The sequence below is a fragment of the Arachis ipaensis genome, chromosome B01 (genome assembly GCF_000816755.2).
Source record: "Arachis ipaensis cultivar K30076 chromosome B01, Araip1.1, whole genome shotgun sequence".
NCBI lineage: Eukaryota > Viridiplantae > Streptophyta > Magnoliopsida > Fabales > Fabaceae > Arachis > Arachis ipaensis.
Window position 1 is genome coordinate 9,413,569 of NC_029785.2, and position 16,761 is coordinate 9,430,329.

The window sequence follows — 16,761 nt, forward strand, 5'->3', positions numbered from 1 at the left end:
TAATTTAAAATTTAAAAAAAATGATAATATTATTTTTTTTAAAGGTAGGTTATTGTATTTTTTAATAAAAAAAGAATATACTATCTAAAGAGGGACAAAAGACAAAATTTGGAGTTCTCCCATAAAATCTTACCAATAATAAAAAACAAACCCAGAAACACTTAAAGAGAGAAATAAACTCGAGTGGAAGGTTGAGACACTCAGAGGCTTGTGTGTTCTTCTTTGTCATGGAGACCGCGGTGCATCCTCTTCACCAAGAACATAATTTATGTCGCTGGTATTTGTTTACTTTCAAAGATCTCCAAATTTTTTGTCTTTAAAATGCTCCAGGTGGTACATGTAAACAGTTCCAAAAAAGCTTCTCCACTTGATCTGATTCTCATTGCTGCTAGCCACCATGTCCCAAAGTCTGACTGGGTCTGATTTAGCAAATCACTCCCAAATGGATTGTAGTTTCATACTTTAGAAGCCGGGCCACATCTCATCAGGCAACGCAGGATCGATTCTTCAGCTGATTTGCATCTAGGGCATATTGCTAAAATTTTTTGAATCTTTGATGCACTAGTTTCAAAATATGTATTTTTCATGATTTACTCTCCACATGAACAATCCATTTTTTGTTGGAATCTTTAATCCCCAAATTGTTTTCTATATTTTGGGTTTTTCTCATCACTGGTGGTAGAAGTTCAATTGGGTCATGGAAAAATTTATAAGCAATCAAGTAATTTGACACAATGTCATATTGTTTTCTCTTGTTCTAAACCCACTGTAATTTGTCAACACCATCATGGTTCACAGTTACGGAGAGGATATGGGAGCTTAAGTCTGGAGAAAAACGTTGGTTGATTAGAGTTTGATTCCATTGCCTTTTTTGAGGTAAGTATGTCTTTCACCCACATAATATCTGTACCAGAATTGTTGTTACAATTGAGCTGAAATGGGTACAGGACAACTAGGGATCTTGGTATATTCGAACATATTCTCCAGACTCTATACTCCAATTTAGTCCTTTTTCAACTACTTTTCTCCTTTCTAATTCATTTTGCCATCCCCATGAAGGTTGAAACCCTTTCTCTGCCAGCATAGTTATAGAATATCGATGATACTTACCCTTTAGCATCCAAGCTAGAAGAGAATTAGAATTTATTGTAATACGCCATAATTACTTGCCTAGTAGAGCTAGATTCTGCACCTTTAGATCTTTAAATCCCAATCATCTCTTCTTCTTTGGTCTTGTCATATGATTCTAGCTAGTACAAGATATTTTCCGTTTTGATTCTCGTTGACCCTACCAGAATGGTGTCAGTATTCAGTGAATTTTCTCCAAAAGTGTATCTGGCAACTGAAAGCATGACAAGGTATAAATTGTAATAACTTCTTCGACTGCCTTAATAAGATATTATTTTTTTTAAAGGTAGGTTATTGTATTTTTTAATAAAAAAAGAATATACTATCTAAAGAGGGACAAAATAATAAGATTGGAGTTCTCCCATAAAATCTTACCAATAATAAAAAACAAACCCAGAAACACTTAAAGAGAGAAATAAACTCGAGTGGAAGGTTGAGACACTCAGAGGCTTGTGTGTTCTTCTTTGTCATGGAGACCGCGGTGCATCCTCTTCACCAAGAACATAATTTATGTCGCTGGTATTTGTTTACTTTCAAAGATCTCCAAATTTTTTGTCTTTAAAATGCTCCAGGTGGTACATGTAAACAGTTCCAAAAAAGCTTCTCCACTTGATCTGATTCTCATTGCTGCTAGCCACCATGTCCCAAAGTCTGACTGGGTCTGATTTAGCAAATCACTCCCAAATGGATTGTAGTTTCATACTTTAGAAGCCGGGCCACATCTCATCAGGCAACGCAGGATCGATTCTTCAGCTGATTTGCATCTAGGGCATATTGCTAAAATTTTTTGAATCTTTGATGCACTAGTTTCAAAATATGTATTTTTCATGATTTACTCTCCACATGAACAATCCATTTTTTGTTGGAATCTTTAATCCCCAAATTGTTTTCTATATTTTGGGTTTTTCTCATCACTGGTGGTAGAAGTTCAATTGGGTCATGGAAAAATTTATAAGCAATCAAGTAATTTGACACAATGTCATATTGTTTTCTCTTGTTCTAAACCCACTGTAATTTGTCAACACCATCATGGTTCACAGTTACGGAGAGGATATGGGAGCTTAAGTCTGGAGAAAAACGTTGGTTGATTAGAGTTTGATTCCATTGCCTTTTTTGAGGTAAGTATGTCTTTCACCCACATAATATCTGTACCAGAATTGTTGTTACAATTGAGCTGAAATGGGTACAGGACAACTAGGGATCTTGGTATATTCGAACATATTCTCCAGACTCTATACTCCAATTTAGTCCTTTTTCAACTACTTTTCTCCTTTCTAATTCATTTTGCCATCCCCATGAAGGTTGAAACCCTTTCTCTGCCAGCATAGTTATAGAATATCGATGATACTTACCCTTTAGCATCCAAGCTAGAAGAGAATTAGAATTTATTGTAATACGCCATAATTACTTGCCTAGTAGAGCTAGATTCTGCACCTTTAGATCTTTAAATCCCAATCATCTCTTCTTCTTTGGTCTTGTCATATGATTCTAGCTAGTACAAGATATTTTCCGTTTTGATTCTCGTTGACCCTACCAGAATGGTGTCAGTATTCAGTGAATTTTCTCCAAAAGTGTATCTGGCAACTGAAAGCATGACAAGGTATAAATTGTAATAACTTCTTCGACTGCCTTAATAAGCACATGTCTTCTACCAGCTGACAAAAGATTTCTCTTCCAAGCCTATACTTGCTTTTGGACCTTGTCCTTGATTTCTCCAAATGTAACCCTTTTAGATCTTTAAACCACTAAAAAAAGTCCAAGATATTTATCTTGGATCCCTTACATGTCCAATATTAAGCAAATCAGCAAAAATCTGTCTGAGCGGGATAGGGGTGTTCTGACTAAAGAAAATGGAAGACTTTGTCAAGTTAACCTACTGGCCACTAATCATTTCATATTCGTAAAGCAAAGTCAATATATTAGAACATGATTCTTCTGACGCTTTACAGAAAAGGATAGAGGCAAATAGGAGATGATTAATTGATGGACATCTCCTATGAATTTGAATTCATTAGATACTTCTGTTTTGCTCTGTCCTGTGTAACAAATAGAAAAATTCTTCCGCACAAAAAAGAAAGAGATATGGTGACAGGGGTCTCCTTGCCGAGTGCCCCTTGTTGGCCTAAACCTTCCACAAGAATAGAGTAAAAAACAAGTAACAAGTTCTTTTTATCCAAGTAATCCATTTCTCCCTAAAACCTATCCTCTCCATAATATACCATAAAAACTGCCATTCGACTCTATCATAAGCTTCGATCATATTTAACTTAATGGCCATCTCATATGATAACCCAGTTTTCTTTGTCTTTAAGTACTGCATGCATTCATGAGAAATGAGAATATTGTCAGAAATAAGTCTATCCTTTAAGAAAGCACTCTGGTTTGGGCAAATGATATTATTCATGAAACTTTGAAGTCGATGAACTAGAATTTTTGAGATAATCTTCTAAAATACTGAGGATAAACTTATAGGTCTGACCTGTGACATATTTCTGGCGTTGGGATCTTTGAAATCAAACAAATCTGGATATGGTTAAAGCCTTTTAGAATTTTTCCTCTTCCAAAGAAACTGCATACAACTTTAAACACATCACTCCCAACTATATCCCAATAGAACTTAAAGTATTTTGCTGTGAATCCATCATCTCCCAGAGCACTGCTACTATAAACACTAAAAGTTTCTCGCTTTGTCCCTTCTATTGATACCGACCTCGTCAGTCTGCGGTTCATGGAAGTTGTCATTATAGAGTTGAAATCTTCAAATCTATCCCTTAGATCAAAGTGATTAGTGGTTGAAAATATTTCCTTAAAATAATTCTCTGCCACCGTCGCTATGCTTTCAGGGTCCAAAGCAATCTCTCCATTATTCCCTACTACTCCCCAAATTTTATTTTTCGGGTTTCTGGTTTGGAACTTCTGGTGGAAGAACTTCGTATTTTCTGTCACATTTTTTTAAGCCACTTGCATCACAACTTTTCCTTCCAATATTTCTCTTCTCTCCCTAAAGCTTCCTCCAATCTATTTTTCAGCACTATAATCTCATTATCCCCTGTGGTTTTCTCTTTCATGCAGCTGCTCCAACAACATTGTTAATTCTTCTATTTCTTTCTTAGAATTGGTGCGGCTTTGTTGTTGCTACTGAACCAACTGGTGACGACAAAGCTTCAACTTTTGGGCTAGATGAAACATTAGTGAACCTTGAAAAACTGTACCCCAGACTTTTGAAATCAAGCTCTTCACTTCATCCATCTCGCACCACCTTTCTTGAAATTTGAAGCGCCTCTTTAATTTCTATTTTGGTGGATTAGTATCAAGAAAAAGAGGTGCATGATCGGATCCATTCTCTGTTAGCCTCTGAACCACAGCTGCATCATACCCAACCCTCCACGTGTCTCCCACCATGAATTTGTCAAGCCTCTCCCTGATTAATTCATTTCTCATCCTCATATTCGGCCAAGTAAACCTCCAACCAATCATACCAAGGTCCATAAGCTGACCCTCAATAAAATCATTAAAATGGTCTATCGATGCTACTGATATGAGATTTCTTCTCTCTTTCTCCTCATTACTTTTGATCGAATTAACGTCTCTTATAATTATAAAGTTTTGCCTAAATTGTTGAAGCTGACAAGAGAGTTTTTCAAATTGTTGCAAACGTACCTGCTCATTAGTGTATAGATAAACTCCCACCAACTCCCATGTTAGATTTTTGTAATCATCCTTAATGGTAGTAATTAAGAAAAAAGAGTTTTGAGCTAGAATCCTCACCTCCATATAATCCTTTCAAGAAAGAGCCAAGCCTCCTAATAATCCACTCAGATCTACAATTGTGAAACTCAAATAACCACATGATCTAACCTTTTGCTCCACAAGGTGAGAGGTGAGATTTGTTTCACAAAGAAAAACTACCTCGAGATAGTGGAGTTGGTATTTAAAAAAAAAAAAAAATTATCTCGGCATAGTGGGATTGACACATCCCTTTAAGGGTTGTGGACTATCAAGGGTCTTCCCAAATCTCGACAGTTCTACGTGAGGATTCTCATGATGCTTTGGATGCCATTGAATAGCTGGCACCCTCCACCATCTCAAGCTCCATAGGCTGCTCAACTGAAGTCATATTCCGGATCCCTCTATCTTCCTTATCTTTTCCTACTCTTCGCTTATTCCCGCTCCATGTTCCAGTTTTTTCTTAACCACTTCTTGCCATATATTTAATTCTCTTGAACTGACTAGTGTGATCTCCACAATTAGAGCTGTTAGTATAATTTTTAGTGAGGATTCCATCACAGGTTAGCTTCTTGATTTTGTGAGCATAAGGAATATGTTGGCTTGTTATCACAATAGCATTATTCCTGTTGCTAGCACTATTTTCTTTATCATCTGATGGAGCTTTATTGGCTGAGTTGTCACCTGATTCATCCTTCGTAGTCTCCTTGACACTCATCCCTGAAAAACCTTCAATAATACAATCTAAGATGAGTATTTTCCGATAAACAGCACATGCAGTTTAAGCTCCCTTCCCCTGTTTCGTAATTTCAGCCTCTTTTGATTGCACCCTTATGCCCACTGGATCATCCAGCACACACTCCCCAATTTTATCTTCCTTTAGCCTATTCTCCTTTGAGTCCTCCATAAAATTGGGACATATCCTGTGATCATGGACTATTCTTGCACAATAGGTACAAACAATCCTAAGTCTTTTATATCGGACAATAACTTCAAGCGAGTTTTTATCTAGTCCAACCATTCTAAGCAAGTCTTTCACAATTTTTCTTCCATTGATCTCAACTATCGCCTTAATAATTATGGATTCTCTCCCCCTTTATGTCGAAAAGACCTGCATCTAAAATCTTTCACAGCCTTCCACCGAGTTTTCTTGCTGCCTCTATAGTCTTGAAAGTTTCTAGTACCCCCAAAACTAAGTCCAAACTGGTATAGAGGTGATCAGTTCTTCTACTTTCTTCCCTCTCTTCCAGCGTTGAACCTGTAATGCAAAATTTTTATAAAGTTATGGGGATCCATTTTTAATTCTCAAAACATCCCATTCTTTCTCAAAGAAAAATTGAAAATTATTGCACCTAATTTTTGCCACCCTAAAACCCTCCAGACGCCCCATATGGCCTTAAAGGCTCCCTCCATGTCCCCTTAGAAAAGGTTTTCTCAACGAATAATCTTTCTATTTGACTTTTGATGGAATTGTTGATCCCTCTCCTTTTATCCTCCTCTCCCAATTGAATTACGTAATCATTCTCTCCTTCATTTACGAGCATCTGACCTTGCATGATTTCTCTTTGGTGTGCCATGCAGCATACACAAGATCAGACGATTTGGCGTTGAAAAGTTCTGACCTTGGAATTGAGAAACTCCTAATTTTTGACGTTGATCTTAACGGTAGAGGAATTCTGTTTGAAAAACTCTAGCGGAGCATAAATACTTTGACGGAACAGTTTATATTTGCCACATAATATTAAATTTGAGAGTGATAATGTTACATTTCTAATATTTTCGACAACTACTTGTCTTAAGATGGTTGGTTAGAATGATGTTGAAGATAATAATCGAAATGTGAATATAACTTAAGATAAATAATTTAGTCAAATAAATTCATTATTTAATAATTAAAAATTATTCTAACTAGAGTTAATATTCAAATAGGTTTTTAAAGTTATACTCGCATCTCAAATTGGTTCCAAAAGTTTTAATTTATTCAATTTGGTCCTTCAATTTGACATTCGTGACTCACTTTATTCTATGGCCTTGTTTTCGTTACTGAATCATTAATGTCTACTGAAATAAATTGACGAATGTCATGCTGAATTTTTTAATGGTTATTTGATATGCCAATTAAAATTTTTTGCCTCAAGTTTTTTCCTAAAAAACTTTTAAAACACTTAAATAAAATTAAAACAAGGGTTTAAAGGCTTTTAGGGAGAAAATTAAGGTTAAAATATTTTAATTACAATATCAAATAGCCATTAGGAAGTCTAACATGATGACTGTCAGTCTATATCAATATGCAGTTAATGATTCTGTGACAAAAATAAAGTTATTAGCCAATGTGAATCACAAATATTAAATTTTGGGACCAAATTGAATAAATTTAAATCTTGAGAACCAAATTAAAGCGCAAACGTAACTTCATAGACCAATACGAATATTACTGTAATACTAGTACTATTACTCATTCTAATTATCTTTTTGTGAGTTTAAAATATATTTTTTGTTGTACTGTTCTCTTTTTTGTCATATAGGGCCGGCCCAATTTTATGCACTAACTTTTTGCAAATTTCTATGATCCATTCACAATTTATGTCAAACAAATCTATAAGTAATTAAACGAAATATGCCGAAATTTTTAAAAATAAAATAAAACAGAATCCCTTGCTATTTTTTTTCATTGACTATTCATTGGAAAGAAATTTTAAGAGGTAACATTTTTATTTAATCAATTATAATATTATTTTATTCTAAAATTATATATTGATTAATTTCATGAATTCATGAGTGTTTTGGATATTATTCATGAAGTTTTTGCCTTAAATCTCATTGCCATTAATATAAAAAAAATGTTAATCAATTGAAATCCATAAAAAAATTAACCTATTTTAAAGTTGTTCAAGTGTTTTTCAGAAAAAAAGTAAAACACAAAAAATACTAAATTCATATATATCTTTCATTAATGATTGAAAATCAATTATCGCTCTGATTTATAGACTAAAACGATTTCTTTTTCTTGACCAAAAATTCGATGTCCTTCTCTTCAAGAGGGTTAGTAGTTCTTTTCTCTATAATATTTAATCAATAATTTCATATTACACTTTATGCATATTTATCAAAAATCAAAATTAATAAAATTTATTTTTACCAGTTAATATTTTTCTTTTCCTTTACTAATACCATAGTTTTCTCCCATGAAAAGGGGGAAAAATGAATAGACAAAAAGAAAGGAAAAAAACCTGAAAAATGATTATAATTATTATGGCCTGTCATTGCAATAAACTCAGCTGAAAAATCACCAATAATTATTTGTAATTAATAAAAGGGCTCTTTTGCCATTCTTCTGTTATGCTGCTTCCTCCGCCACTGTTTTCAACACTTTTTGAATTGCTGCCTCTTGAAATTATTTATCTTGTTAGAAGCTCTTGGATCATGGTGATGTCAAAGAATTAATTAAGGCTAAGCAACGATAATGGTAGTGGTGGAAGGGTCGTTGATATCGACAAAATTGCAGTGTGAACTATAAATGACATCAATCTTGGCACAAAGAAACTATTATAAAGAGGGATGGATGTGTTATAGTTATTAAATTAAAGATCAACACTAGATAATTGAGAGAAAAAAAAAGCAGTAGAATTGTAAAAAAAATTGAATTTAATTAGTTTTGAACTTTTGTCAAAAATCACAAATACTGCAGGGTCATTTTTTAAATATTATAGCAAGTGCACCAATAACCCCATGTTCTTGTATAGCTTGATTCTTCTGATATGTATACTACAATAATTCATGCAGATAGTGACGGAAATTTTGCGATAATTTTATAAAATCGCTGCTAAATGAATAACTCCGGTGCATATTGCAGCGGTTAAGAGTGGGCTGCAATCAGCCTTATATTTAGCATCGGTTTGCAGTATGTAATTAGGGTGAATTATTATTTTACATTTTGCAGTGGTTTTCTTTTAACCGCCGCAAAATCGTTTAACTACATATTTCAATGTTTTTTTTAGGAATAACCATCTGGGTATAATCTAGTTAAGTTAACATTACTACTTTTTTAAACTATATATGTTTAAATCATTGTTATTTAAACTCGTAACACTATTTCTAGATTCGTTTTACCTAAAAAAGTTCACCAGTTAAATAAGTTATATATGTTAACTCATGCGAACAAATTTACCAATAAGATTTTCTCGTTTACTATATTATCATTTAAATTTGCATTCAAATATAAATGTAAAAGAAGAAAATAAAGTCATAGTCTGAATTTATAAATTTAAAATAAAGTTCTAACGAGCATAAATTAAAGTTACTCTTGTTCAAAGTTATGTCTTACTAAATCTAAATCAAGAAATTCTAAAAGTAGATAAATATGTAAAACTGCAACCCAAACCATTAAATTAAGGGAATCAACGTAATTCTTATAATAAAAGGTCAAAATTTCTCTTCAACATCGTATTGACCTGGCTAAAAATACTCTGTTAAGAATCTATGGCCTTCACGTCTTACAGGATCTGATATGTCATCTCCATACCATGGCTTTTGGTTCAGATTAAAGCACCTTTTTCGTAACATGTATATCATCTTCTCTTTGTTGGTCTTCTAAAGTTTCATTATCTTATTGAGATCAAACTGCATAGATCTGTCAATTCCAATGGAGGAGATATCATCTAAATTGTCTTCTGAATCAGACTCTTCCCCATCTAGACTGTCAGGAACTATTTTCTCAGAATATTCAGGTAATACTGAAAATATCAACATGCATACAACAAAATAATTATACCCAGAAGAAATTGAGAACTCCCAATTCATTAGAAAGTGATTTAGAAAAAAAAAATGGACGACAATATGCTAAGATAATTTTAAAATTAAACGCAAATAAACAACAATTACCATCTCCCTTGTTGGTAGTTTGGGCAAATTTCTTAGACAGAAGCTCTGTAGCGAATGTTGTGCTTGCATTGCATGATGCAAAGTCCTCAATTTTCATTTGTTCTGTTCTACCGTCATATTATGTTCACTAATGTTTAAAAATCGTAACATTATTGGAATTGATATCGAATATTAGATATCAAGATTATCAAAACTGCAATATTAAGAACAACAACAACTGAAACAACATTAAAGATCTAACGTAAACTAACTTTTGATGGAAAAAAATCGTTGAAAGAAACGGAAAATCTTCTTTTATTCATGAAAACCCACAATACATTAAAGACTTAACTGCAAATTGAAAATACACAAGTTTTTTGTAACTAAAGAAAACAACATACATCGTTGAGTTTATTTAACTTATTCATGACACAAAGATCATTTTTAAATTACGTTAACTTTCTTCATATAAGCATTACGCAACATCATTGAAATTCTCTGAAGCATTTTCTGTGGGGTGTTCTATATCATCCTCCCTTGTCAACTATAAATCTCCAATGTTACCTTTCGTTGACATGTTCAACCCTGGATGTGGAGAAAAACCAACTTCAGTTTCTTCATTCTCTTCTCCCATGTCATACAAATCTCGTGGTTTCACATGAATCACAACACTCCATTTCTTAGCTACTTCATCATCCACATAGTATACAAGATGAGTTTCTGATGCCAATATGTCCAGTTCATCATCTTCTCGATCACCAGTGTGTATCGGACGAGAGAAATTACCGCTGGTAAGGCCCAAATAGTCTTGTTTGATGCCTCTGCTGGTAGTGGTATCAGCCCAAACTCATTTGAACAATACCACTGTGAAATGACAGCTATAATTTAATTCAATTATGTCCACAAATTTTCCATAATACGGAACACTACCAACAGCCACTCTATTATCACGCATGCTTGCATAACTTCTTATATTAGATGATACATATACTCCACTATTTTGGGTTTTCATCCCGTCTTTCTTTGTAATAGTTCTAAACTTGTATCTGTTAACGTTGTACGTCACAAAACATCTTGCCTGAATCATGGGACCACATGCAAGCAACTTCATTTCTTTCAAATGAAGCGTACTTTCCATTGGAACCTAGCACCACATAACATTCATGCTTTAAATTAAAATCAGATTTCATAAAGTACGAATTCTAGGCTAAAAACACATTGGTCAGTTTAATATTCTATTAACCTCATGCTTGAACCAACGAGGAAATACCGCATGCACAACATTGTCTATCTTAGATTGCGACCTTGTTTGAGCCCGTAATCTTCGCTTTGTTTTTTTCCTAAATGTACTTTATGAGAGAAAAGAAAATTAGTCCAACTAGTCACTGGGTGAAAAGAGTTATATTCGTGTTTTAAAATACATGTGTATACTTACTCAAGAAACGGAACCACGACCTCGTAATTGACTAGCACATGACGATGTGCTTAATATTTTTCCATTGGAGTGAGTTCGAAATGTGAAACAGCCCCTAATGCCTTTCCAATAGCTGGGAACATAGTTTCCCCTAAATTATGTGTAACATCAATGGATTGATCATTAACTCGCCCTGGTCGGTTGATTCTAGTCTAGATATTATCCAAATATCTAGAACAAAAAGTCAGAATTTCCTCAGATAAATAGTCTTCCGCAATTGAGCCTTCTGGTTGTGCCATATTACGAACATATCGCTTCAAACGACCTAGATACCTTTTATATAAATACAACATAACGCTCAATATATACACAATTAATTGAACTGATTGTATTAATGGGGTTTATTAGCAAGCTAACCTTTCTATTGGATACATCTACCGATAATGTACTGGTCCACCAAGATTTACTTCATCAACGAGATGCATCGTGAGGTGAACCATGACGGTGAAGAAGGATGGAGAGAAAATCATTTCCATCTGACACAGGGTTTGCACAACATAATTCTGAAGGTCAGCAAGCTACATAGGGTTTATGGCTTTCCCACAAAGTTGTCGAAAAAATGATGACAAAGTTGCAATCACATTGGACACTGGACTCGGAAGTGCATTCTTCACCAAAATCGGAAGTAATTGTTCCATTAGAATATAGCAGTCATGACTTTTCAACCCAGACAATTTGTGCTGTCGCAAATCAACACAATGGGCAATATTGCTAGAGTAACCATCTGGAAAGACCACATTCTGTAGAGTCTTCAGGAATACATCCCTCTGTGAATTTGACATTAAATTGTAAATATTGTAGAAAGATATTTACCACCTTCACCCGGCCACAATTCAGGCCTTATGCCCATGCATTGCAAATCTTTGCGAGCTTTAAGATGGTCTTTTGATTTGCCACTATCGTTTAAGATAGTGAATACCACATTGTCACAAACATTTTTCTCTATATGCATTACATCAAGGTTATGACGCAACATCTGATCCTCCCAGTATGGGAGGTCAAAGAAAATACTCTTCTTTTTCCAATGCGAGTCATCTTCATCTGCATCTTGACCATTGCGTCTTTTTTTGGCTGTCACAGTTGAAATCTTCCCAAATGAAACGTGCACATTAGACTGCTGTCTCAAGACATCTATTATGGATAACTTCTTTGGTGGATCTCTGCCTTCGACTTGCCTGTCAAATCTATTCCGAACTTATCTGTATTTGTGTCCTTGAAAAGTTACACGTATGACACATCTTGAAAGTTACACGTAGGACACGCTAACCCATTGTGCGTATTCCAACCAGATAGGTTTCCCAATCCTGAAAAGTAGCTGATAGTCCACATTAGTACCGCACATATCTTGAAAGTGTTTCCCTCTTTGGCATTATACGTTTCAACGACATCCCATAATTGCTTCAACTCATCTATCAAAGGCTACAAGTAAACATCTATGTCGTTACCTGGCATTTTTGGCCTAGGAATAAGCATGGATAGAATGAAAGATGTCTGTTTCATGCAAAGCTAGGGCGGAAGATTATACGGAATAAGAATCACAGGCCAGATGGAATACTTTGTGCTCATATTCCCAAAGGATTAAATCCATCGCTTGCCAAGGCTAGGCAAACATTGCGCAAATCCTTAGAAAAGTTAGTATACTTTGCATCAAACTTTTTCCATGCTTCACCGTCCCTTGGATGCCTCAGCAAACTATCGTTATTACGCGCCTCTTTATGCCATAACATGTCAGTTAATGTCTTGCTGCACATGAATAACCGTTGCTGTCGTGGCATGAGAGGAAAGTAACGAAGAGTCTTGGCTGCTATAGGTTTTCCATTTCTCTTTACAAGTACTTTGAGCCTAATAATAGAGCCTTTTTTAGTCTTCTACTTCCATCTTGAACACCCATATTGTAAAACCCGAACGATTAGTGTAACACCCTACCACACAGAGCCTTACACCTAGGATGTAAAACAGAGGTGGCGAGGTGCTACGACTTCTAAAATTAAAATGCATACATATAATAGTAGAAAGATATATAATAAACTAGGAGCCTTGAAAGATGGGTAAAACAAAATTGCGAAATAAAAAGCGCAACACTCCAGAAACGGAATAACTTGCGTGTGAAGAAAACTATAACTATCAAACATAAGATAATAAAAGTAGGAATAGAGAGCCAAGGATACAAAATAACAAGCTCCTAACTCAACCCGCGAAGCTAAGGCTGGCTGGAGAATATTTACACACACACACACACACACACACACACACACACACACACACACACACACACACACACACACACACAACCTGCATCTGAAAAACAACAACATAGTATGGGATGAGAACCAGAGGTTCTCAGTATGGTAAAGGTGCCACACACATAATATATAAGGTCCTGAGAATGCCAGAGGTAATCCTAGAATGCCGACACTCATTTTATAGAGCTTAAAGTATTAAACAGAAGCCATAAATGGTGGTTTTCTAAGAGTATCTAAACCTAACTTAACTTAACCTTAAAATCTAAGTCCCGTACTGCCATTCCTCCATACCTCCATCTCTGTCAGTATTTCACAGACAAATAAACAGATAAAAGCAAGCACAAGAAGGTTACAAATACTGCAGGTAACAAATATACATTTAGCATGGCAAGTGCACTTAGGCACACCCATTTAATACACAAACAAGTAATTCAAGTAGTATGCACATGATGCATGCCTGTCCTATGGCTGATGAGGCTCATTTGTCGATTATCCAGCCAACCAGACGAGTCCGAAAACCTTAGACTGTCCCTTGACGTGCATCCCCAAGAGTCTATGCATAGCTTTTTCTCAAATAATTAATATTGCTCAATGGGGGTTAACATTCCCGGGAATTTATAAGTGCCCAGTCATCCTTACGTCATAGGATCAACAGAGTATCGAGCTTTCAACCTGGTACACGTGGTGGCAAGCCATGGTACTTTACCCAGGGAATCTTGTATCTCAGATCATTTAATCATTCAAGCTAAGTATCATACATGATCATTCATTTGATTATCAAGCCAAGTATCATACATAATTATCCGTAACATTTCATAATCAATTCATCACTTTCCTTTTTAGCTTTACTTCACTGCCAAGTTATCCCCATTTCCTAACTTCATCTGATTACCAGGTCTAATACTATTATTAATGACTAAAGGAATGAAAATAGAGGTTTAGAGGTTTGAAATAAAGTTTAAAACTCCAAAAATCATGTTTGCTGAAACAGGGGCCACGCGTACGAGTGGGAGTGTGAAAGTGCAGCTCGCGCGCACATCCCTTGTCATGCGTATGCGTGGGTGAAAACTTCACGTCACGCGAGCGCGTGGGTCACGCGAACGCGTGGACATGCTTACTAACCCCTTACGCGTGCGCATGGCATCAATCGCGTACGCATCACCAAAATCCCATTCCACACGTACGCGTGAGCCACGCGTACGCATGGACGTACGTTCTCTTAAATACCAGATTTTGGTAGCAGAGCTGCAGAATTATATATATAGCTTCCTGCATTGTTTAAATTACATATTCCATATCAAAATTTTTGACGGGCATAACTCAATCGTTTTAAATCATTTTTCTTCCGTTCTTGAAACGGCATAAACTTCATGAACCAAATTTACATTTAAAATAAGCTGAAATTAATTTGGGGTTCCGGAAGCCAAGTTATAGCCTGTCGAAGTTCAGTCTAAAACCAAAGTGCAATAAATCTCATAAACCTCCTTTCATTCAAAATCTCAATTACCATTCATCAACATACCTACAATTCTCAACTTAACAAGTTCTTCTACATCATCAAGCAACCACCATAACAATTTATTACTTAAATCAACAATGATACACTTTCTTTTTCCTAAAATCCATCAAGCATTACCAACCAACCAACAAGCATCAAACCACAATAATTCATCAAATCTTTAATTATCCACCAAGCCAAATCAAATATATCCAATGTTAAGATACTAAACATTATATATATATACCTGCTTTCTAACTTATCCTATGGTCATCTAGCCTAAGTTTTCATATAACATTATATATTAAATGCAAGAAACCTAAACTATACCTTGGCTGATTCCCACGTAACGATCAAGGTAATTTAATTAAAACAAACACAGCCCTTCCAAAACAAACATAGCGCTTCCAGAATTCAATAAACACTAGGCTCAGCTTCCTCCAACTTCCAATATTCACAATTCCAAGCTCCAATTATTTATTCACAACCCAATACACATTTATAACACATATATACCCAATTTAATTCCCAAAACATAAATTCAACAAATTAAATAAGATTTATGATATCCTCACCTTACCCAAGCTTCACATAAGTAAGAGTGAACGTTTTCCTCAAGCTAATTGGATCCTAAAACATCGAAGAGTAAAGAAATTCAATACCCGTACCATACTTTCAAGAATTTAGGGAAAGGAGTGGCTGGGAGTATTTAATGAATTACCTATAAAATTATTCCGGTAGAAACGTAGAGCTCGACGCGGTGGACGTGTGGCCGCAAACGGTACGGCGATCGGAGCTCGGACGGAGAAGTTACGAGAAGTTGAATTTACCATAAGGGTTGAAAACGTTTTCCCCTTCCTTTCCTCCCTTGTTTGCTTTCAGCGTTCCTTTCTGCTGAATTGGGGAGAAGAAAGGCTTCGATCTACTTTTAATGCTGGGCCGGTTGGACCGACGGGTCCGGTTCAACCGGTTCGGTCCAATCTTAGATCGATTTCTTCAAAATTAGTGTCAAAATTCTCGTTTCGATGAGCTCTATCCTAATTTAATATTATTTTTGCATTTCTAATATTCTTTATTAAAACTAATTTATCAACTAATTATTTACTGATTTAACGGGGTTTACAATTAGTAAATAATTAGTTAATAATTATTTATTAATCAAGAAAATTAGAAAATGAAATTTTATGGTTTAATAGAGTAGAGAAAATTAAAATTAGAATTTTGACACTAATTTTAAAAAATTTGGCCCAAAATTGGGCCGAACGGGCCGAACCGGGCCCGTATTGGGCTCAAGACTCAACCCATCTCATTAAAACACATGAGCTTCAGCTCATTGTTCTTCTTCTCAAAGAGAAACATGCTGAAGCAAAGGGGGAAAAAGGGGGGAAACATCCAAACCTTCAATCCCACGTCACTTTTGATCTAGAGTTCTGATTGATGAGCCTTCAGCGGCCACGCGTTCGTCTCGGAATTCTCTACAAAGCCCGCTAACCAATTTGGTAAGAAATTTACTTTTTTTTGCCCAAATATTCCCTTCACAGTTTCGAATTTGAGGTTTGGAAGTTGAGGATTTTTAGTTGTTTTGATGTTCTAGGGTCAAATTAACTGGAGAAAATTAGTGGGTCTTGTGCAACTGATGCATAAATAAGGTAATAACTTCAAGCCCTTATTGATTTGTGGGTTAGCAAGCTTGAATGTTGATTATAGTGATATGTTGTGGGATTAGATTGAATGTTGTTGATTTGGAGAACATTGATAATGTTGGGAGCTTGATTTTGGGACCTTGGTGGCAGAAATTCAGTTTAAAGAGGCTCTGGGGCTATGAATTCTTG